This window comes from Nuphar pumila, chromosome 8 (genome assembly GCF_984573655.1).
Source record: "Nuphar pumila chromosome 8, dmNupPumi1.hap1.1, whole genome shotgun sequence".
Taxonomy (NCBI): domain Eukaryota; kingdom Viridiplantae; phylum Streptophyta; class Magnoliopsida; order Nymphaeales; family Nymphaeaceae; genus Nuphar; species Nuphar pumila.
The window spans coordinates 100,686,831-100,695,522 of record NC_143256.1 but is presented as its reverse complement, the minus strand read 5'-3'; the positions used below and the strand labels follow the sequence as shown (position 1 = coordinate 100,695,522).

The window sequence follows — 8,692 nt, the reverse complement described above, 5'->3', positions numbered from 1 at the left end:
ATACCCTTACTCGCACGGTAGAGTTGACTGTACAAGTGTGCGAGCATAGCGGCACCCTATGCATAGTTGTCGACTTCGTCTAAGTCTTCCAGGTACTGCAACCACGTGCAACTTATTCTCGAACCAGAACAATCGAAAAATAAAGTAAGACCAAAAAAATAAAGAAGAAAGCCGTGCAACTCTTGGTCATCTATTTCAGATGCACAAGTATCGGAGCGGCCTTCCCATTTATTATGAAAAGATGAGACTTTCATTGATGTGGAATTGAGTCCACCAGAAATACATTGACTCCATTCGTCCATTGGCATTCCTAGAAGGGCCGTGCATTTTTCCCTTGCGTTATAGTTTGAATGCCGTAATAGGACAACACTGTCATCACACTTAAGGCCAGTGATCCTCGCCACATCTTCTAGAGTCATGGTGATTTCAAAAGAATCAAACTGGAATGTGTTCGTCTTATCATTTCACTTATTTACCAGGTGGGTCATGGTATTCCAGTAAGTTTCAAAATATTGTTGGTCCAAAAGGCCACCGAAGTGCATATTTCGTAATCGGTTCTTCTGATATGCACTTAGCTGACCATACCATGACAGAACTACATGCCACTGACACCGACCTCCGAGCTTTTCACCTGATGCTCTACTTCTCCTGTGACCTCCCTGTAACACACAATAACATATCATTCCTACCAATTGTAAATTAGTACCATTTGTACTTACAAATAATATTCTACTAATCGCTATAAATAATATTGGTTGCACACACACTATCATAGTAATCACTATACATATTAATACCTAACATAGTAATCGCTATACCAAAATCGCTAAACATATTATTAAATCTTCACAGACAGGACAAATTTATTTACCTTGGTCACACTTTTCTCCTGTTCAACCAATCCCTTCAACCTAGGCCTTTCTGGTTGGTCCACTGCCTCCCACTGCCTTTCCCTTTCCTTCTCTTCCTCCTCCACCTTTTCCTTCCTTTCTCTTTCCTTCTTTTTCTCGTCCTTCTTCCGCCGCCTTTCTTTATCTTCCTCAAGTTGTTTCTGTCTTTCCTCCACTTCCTCCTCTTGCTTCTTCCTTTCTCTTTCCCTTTCTTCCTCCTCCTTCATTTCTCTTTCCTTCTTTTCCTCATCCTTCTTCTCTTTCATTTGCCTTTCTTTCTTTTCCTCATCCTCCTTCTCCTTCCTTTGCATTTCCTTCCCTTCCTCAAACTTCTTCTCCCTCCTTCGCCTTTCCTTTTCTTCCTCATCCTGAAGCTTATTTCGTTCCTTCTCTTCCTCCTCCTTATTCAATTTTCTTCGCTTCTCCTTCGCCTCCTTCAGTAGCTTTACCCTGTTTCGCATTACTATATGCTCCAACAACAGCTTCCGTGTTTCCGTCTTAGCATCCTCCTTTAGATTGTTCAATTCACTTTCCCTCTCCTCCTCATTCTTTTTTTGCCTTTGCCTCTCCTCTGCCTTCTTCCTTTGCCTTTTCTTTTCATTCTCCTCCTTATTTCTTTGCTTTGCATTTTCTTAGTCATCCTTGTTCTGCATCTTTAGTTCTTGAGCATTCTTCCTTTGGTCGGCAGCCTCGATATCTGATGGGTAATCCTCCGCATAATATAATTTCAACGCTTTTTTCCTGTCTTTATCATTCTCAATCTTAAGTATATTTTTGTACCTTTTAAAAACCTTAGATAAATGAGACTGGCGGATCACTTCTCTAATACACAACCCATAAAACGACAAGGTATTTCTTTTGTGTTGAGCCGCAGACATTGCAAACCTGCACAACACATTAAACGATCATCATGATTACAAATCATCGCAATATTTGCCTTCATAAGTACACATCGTTGTAAGATTTAGCAAACTTATGTACAAATCGAGGTATCTTAATAAACACACATCGCTATTGCTTTGAATGTATAAATTGTCGCTGATTCAAACTTATAAATCGTTGTATAAGAAGCAACCTTCAGATTGCATAACAAAACCTTACATGAAAGTCACTGAAACGATAAGATTTTGGATATTCCAATTGTACAATAAGAAACAATAAGAACGTATACGCAACAGATGGTGGCAACGATGCTGCGACTGCGCGTAAGACGGAAACGGATGCTCTGACGGTAGCAGAGCAAAGGAAATGATGCTCTGGCAACATCAGAAGAAGGCAACAGATGATCCAGCGACAACAGATGAAGGCAAAGTATGCTCCGGTAGAGTTTTATGCTTAGGGAGAGAATTAATTGTTTTGAACTATTTAAATCCTACAACATACAACTTGCTATATACGCAAACTTTGCTGAAAATTTTGGTGCGATAATGATGGAGGGAAGTTTTGTCCTTTTCACGAACCGCCGACTCAGTTTTCTAGATGGAGGGCATTTATGTCCGTTCCAGGAAGAAGAAGAGAATAGCGATAAAGGGTACTTAAGTCTTTGCGACGACACCAAATTACGATGCTATGTGATGCGGACACACATGAGGATACTAGCCGGTCATCTTATACGTGGCGCTCTTTAGGAAGCCCCGAACATGAGAAGGAGCTATCGGCCCTGTTTGGGGGGGGGGGGTGGGGGGCATATAACCTGCTTCGCCAAAACCATCTTATACTTTGCCCTATTACCCACCCGCTTACTACAACTCATCGCTGCCACCACCATCACCCCTATCGTCTTCCTATTCTTTTCCACCCACCAACCCAGATAATGGGTGGTGCATTGAAGAAGGTTTTATGCCACCACGGAACTACTACAGACCGTATCGAAGATGAAAGCCTTTCCTTCTGGCATCCCTCACTCTTCTTTCCTCCCTTCTTTTTTCCCAATTTTCTCTCTCCTGACCACCCATAATGGGTTGTAGGCTGACAAAGAACAAGCCGAATGGTGGCCACCAGCCACCTTAGGCCGACAGAGAACCTGGCCCTTCGTTGATGGTTATGCGGCCGCCGGCTAACCAACGTGGGCCGATAAGGGAGGCTGCCCAAACCCTAACCCCACCTATTCTCCTTCCTCCCCTTTGTTCTCTTCGTCTCACCTAGCCGGCGGCCACAAGGGGCTGGGGGATGCCGGCCAGTGGTCACCGACCACCTTTGAACGATGACAGGCTTGGCCAACCGCTACCTCACCACCTAACTTTCCCTTTTGTCCACCCCTCCTTTTTGTTCCCTCATCTAACCACCGCCAACCGAGATTGCACTGAAAGGTGGTTGATGGCCACTCTAGACCGACGACAAGCTTGGTTGACTGTCTTTGGTCTGTTGGGTGCCCCTCCATTGTTGTTATGCAACCATACCTTCTTTGGTTTCCCTTCACCATTTGGGGAAGTCGATGGCTTTCCTCACGACTCGGGGGAACCAGCTTAGAAAAGAACCAGCTCTCCACCCTGGTTTAGTCCCTCTCACAAGCTGTAGGTAGGGATGGCAGTGGGGCGGGGCAGGGCGGGGGACAAGGTCTCCACCCCCGCCCCGCCTCAAGATTTTATCCTCCATCCCCGGCAGGGAATGGATTTTATCCTCCATCCCCGTTTCATGTCCTCCATCCCCGGTTTAAACGGGGATGAGGCGAGGCGGGGCAGGGATATTGCGGGGAAAAGTGGTTGGGGCGGGGATGAGGCGAGGTTCGTGGCGGGGACGGGGCGGGGCGGGGAAAAGTGCACATCCATCCCGCCTCCACCCCCGGACGGGGATGGATTTTAACCTTCGTCCCCGCCTCCATCCCCGTTTCATACCCTTCATCCCCGGTCCAAACGGTGCGAGGCGGGGCGGGGCCCCGCTTTCCTCTGGTCCACTGCCATCCCTAGCTGTAGGAACAGTTATTATACCTAAAATCAATTTTAAGACCCAAACCCTATAATATCTCAAACAAACCCATTATATTATACCCAAATCAATCCAAAGGCCCTATTTAACACCCTGAAACCTACTTTGAACCCTATTCTACCACAAAATCCATCAAACCCACCCCTAATGTTGACCTAAACTCTTACCCAAACCTTAACCTAATTTAAGATCCAACACACGACCATTATCTAGATCTAATAATCCAATCAGATCCTACCCATACCCAATCACTATTCTATACAACCCAATTTGATCCTACCTATATCCAACAACCTGAATACCCAATTCAAATGAATCCTACCAAAATCCATCATCCTCTCAATCTAGGCTATAACTTCACCCAAGATCCACAATTGATTCAAACACATTCTCTTGTACAAAGTAACCCACAGGTCCAAAGATCTGTTTCTACCAAGCATCAAACCAAGTTTATTTATCAAGGCTTAATGTCATTGAAAGGATATATAGAAGAATTTCATAGAAAGATACTACATACTTAGAATTGAGAGACCATCTTCTTCACATTCTTAGAACAAACTTTTCAATGTGCATTGGATTTCGAGGCAGAACTGAAACCCATTCCAAATCCCCACTTAAAGCCAAGCAATAACCCGATCCAAGATAAACCCACTCTAAGATTAAACCCAAATCCCTTTGACCCAATCCCAAAATAACCATTTTATGCATTACCTTCTATCCAGATCCAAACTTCACCCATACCCATCCCACCTAAATAAAACCTGCCCCCAAACCTGAGCTTGTTTAGAGTGCATCACCAACAATATATGAAGTGCATAATGAGCAAGAAGTCCAAATCATTGGTTCATGGACTTCTTCAAATTAGATCAAACTAGCCTTAAAACCATTCGATCCATTTTATCCATATCAGTATCGGGATCCATATGACTACGGATGGTTCAAAAAGAATATTTCAAGCTTCCGAACACATACCAGAACAAGTCGTACTATTCAGTTTTTGAACCAGCAACGATATTCATTTTCGTATTGTGAGCCCATAACTCACAAGGTGGATTGGAATTGAAAGAAATGTAAGTGAGATCTAGACTTGAGGGTAAGCCTTCTCCAACCCATGGAGAATGATGTAGTAGCAGAACAGAAAACCTGAGTCCATAAAGAATCCATTTGGATCAATTTTAGATTTTGGATCTTTGTGTTTAGATATTAGATTCTTATGTCTGATCCTTATTATTAGGATAAATTATATATTTTTTAGAAGTTATCTGATTAAGTTAATTAATTTGATTATAATTAGGAAACTCTCATCTATAAAAAGACGAGGCCAACATAGGGTGTTTTATAAGAGAGATAAATCCCAGTTAATTTATTTAATTTTCAGTTATTTCAATTTCCTATTATTTCCTGCCTTTTCCTAGTTTTTCTTATATATAATTGTAGTTGGTAGATTTTCTCATAAATTGGCCCAATCTATTTACATGGAGCATAGTTTGGCTTGTGAGAATTTCATTTTTTGGAGTTAGCTTGTACTCCTGAACTTTTTCCCAATGCTTCAATTGAAACCAAGTTCATATCTTTTTGCACTGTGACGTGGAACGTTGTGGTGTTGCTCAAGTTGACCACCAATAGTGTTATGCCGGCATTGATTTAGTTGCATAAGATCAAAGGGTGTTTTAATACAAGTTAAAACATGTAGGATGGGAACTTAGAATTGAACACGTTGGAGGCTAACGATCTCTGGCTTGGTAATAAGATGAGAGACATACTGTGTTCTTGGAGCAGTGAGCATATGCTCTCAAGTACCGTGTCCAATCAATTTTGGTTTCAAGAACCTTCTTTCCCATTGATCTGTGCTATAGAAGCGCACTGCAGGAAACCAGAAAGCACTGACACTAGATCAGCGCATGTTCAACCAACTCAAATAATTAACAAACGAAAAAGGTGAAAGAAAATTTGAACTTTGGAGGTCTTAGTATTCAACGAGGCCTATTCAATGAACTATAAAGAACTTTCAAAATCTCAAATGAATTTTGTAACGAGATTGATTAAAAAGAGAGTACCACCAAAGAATCAAATATTTAATAAAAGAATATGAAGTTTATTCAGGCATGCCTGTAGTAATCAGGGCTTGGCACAAAAGTGTTTAAAGTGTCAAGAAGTGCATAATTTCCACCAATCAATGCTTGTCTGCAGTAAGCCTTGCCTTGGTGTTATATGTTGATGACATGCCAATCCAAGTACCTAAAACAGGAGCAAGCAACAGTTACACTTGTCATGCAATAGTGATACCCTCTATATGGAGACTTGATTTTTAACGTGATCAAAGGAAACTCATAAATAAACAGTTCAACTTATGGTGAGAACTGAGTGAAAATTATTTGTTTTTTTCAACAAAGACCATAAAAGTTAGCATTTTCTTCTAGAATAAATTAGCTTGCAAAAGTAGCATGCTCCTTGAAACTACTCATCTAAGTAAGAAACCAGTGTGCCTCCAAAAAAATTTTAACAGATAAGATTTGAAGTTAAAATAACTAAATCTGAGTAGTCTTTAAATTGGCATTCTGTGACCACACCAAGAATAATTTACATATATTTTAAAAATAACGTGGATGGAAAAATGTTCAATCAAATATTGTAATGAAGCAACTCACCAAAAACTATTTTTGAATGTGTTGGAGACAAGATGTCCGCCACTGTTGTAGGCACCACCTGATTCACCAACCCAAGCAGATGACCATGGGCCAAAATCTTGAATGGTGAGTTGGAGGCCTTTGAAGGTTTGAGCTATCTTACTTAAAAAGAAAGGATCTAAAATCTTTCTCTTGAGATCAGGATCAACACCTGAAAGAAAAAGGGCTTTAAGACTCCACAATGTCAGCGACTAACTTAAGGATCAAATATCAGACATTTGAGGATGTAGTCTTCATTCATGACTCAGTCCAGTAATTAAGATCAAATCTCAACACTCTAATGCACTCATGTTTAAAAGCAACTAACTAATGATGATATTCTGATGTAGATTGTAAATATGATCATTTAACATGAAGGAGCCAGAGCTTATGAATCTACAGTTTGAGGAACCAGTCTTTGCCTCAATGACTCACAAAAACCAAGTACAAAGGCATTGGGTCTTCAATTCAAAACTCAGCTGAATTAACAATTGTAACTTACTTGACTTGGATTGAGACAGTCTAATTGAGAATTAAAATAATGTAAAAGGGACTGCATGTTATTCTGACCAGCTCCAAGATTGTAAATTATGATGTGTTAATACATTAACAACTCCTTGTCCTGAGGTCTTAAGGAGTTGTGTATACCACTGCTGATCAAAGAAACCTCCAGGGGCTAACAGTAATGGCTTTATGGAAAAAATTTTGTATAGGCCATTCAGAATGGACTTGAGGGTGATCAAGTCTTCACCGTATTGTTTTGCATCTACCTTTGCTGCCACTCCACTTCCACTCAATTAATTTCCTGCATATGACAGAAGATTAGATTAAGATAACAAGTAGAATTTGATTGTAGTGCTTAGAAATGCACAGTACCAAACTCCCAGGAATCGACATTGTATCCTTTGAAAACTGTGTGGCTTATAAAATCATGAGCATTTGAGGAGTCCCAAGCACCAACCCAGAGGCTGCCGTCAGAGGTTTTTCTCCTTCCAGTGAGTGCATAAAGGCCAAATGTTATGACGACCCTGCACGTTGGTCATGTTAAACAACAATATCAGTATTTAGCAAGACCATAGATTGAAGACTTGGTAAATTACACAGTTACAGACTCAATATCAAATTGATCTTAGAATCGAGCTGGCACAGACAGGTTAAACCAGCTAAATAGTGGTGGTGTTATCCATGTCTGTGGTTGAATCATCTAGTCTTTAATTGAATTCATAGTGGACATAAAAACATAACCCACGCAGTATGAGTCTCACTTGACAAATGATTCAACTCAATAACTCCTGTTTCGCTGGCCATGGTTCTTAAACATTATATGAACAAATACAACTCATGGATTAAACTGGCAATAGTAAGTGTTAAAATAGAACATATTTATATTTGAGCATTAACTATCATGCTTTCAGCCTTTTAGACAAAACTTAGTTTGACTATAAAAATTGCCTCATTGGAGAAACTGATTCTTTTTTTGTTTGGTTGATTGATCAAGTTGATGGTCGATGTTACGAAGTGGCAAAATTTCATAGGCAGCGCACTGATTTGATTTATATGCTAATATGTTTACCCGCTTCCATATTTCAGTTACCGAAGACAACCAATCAGAAAATTTGGTCTGCAGGTAAGCAGCATGTTGGTTGCTTAGCCACTGGCTACTTTGTTGCATAGAAATCAACAGAATCACCACGAATTATAGCTTCCAAACCACTCAATACAAGAACTTATCACTCTCAGAACAGCAATAACAGTTAAATCTTGGTAAGATGAACAAGCAAGACAATGGAAATATGAAAAAGTGGACTTTGTATCCTGTTTCATTGAGTAAATGGTCGACTTCATCTCATCCTTCCATTGGCAGGCAGCCTTTAGAGAATCCGAACAACTCATCTTTAGTCTTTCTAAAGTGATGGCAGCGGCGCAGGATGCGGAGGTTCTCAGGCATGGTTCAACGGCTTCAGAGGGAGCCTTCTCGGGTAAAGACCAGAGAGCAGAGGTCGATCACAATGTCTTTTCTTACGAGGAGCTGATGGGCGAGCATCGTCGAGACCAGAGCAGACAGAGGGAGAGGAGCCGGTTCGACAGCGTTGTCGGATTGAGTTTGTCCTGGGGTCAAAGTCGTCCGAAGGCCTTGAGATACTTTCGCTTTTTCTCGTCACTTTCCTTTATTTTCCTGCTTTTGTTGCTTGAGTCTGCGCTAACCCATTG

General features: G+C 41.0%; 1 pseudogene; it reads right to left on the bottom strand.

The window, feature by feature from the left end:
• Nucleotides 1-1,704: 1,704 nt before the first annotated feature.
• Nucleotides 1,705-8,429, bottom strand: LOC149830061 (heparanase-like protein 2; annotated as a pseudogene).
• Between the last annotated feature and the right edge of the window lie 263 nt (nt 8,430-8,692).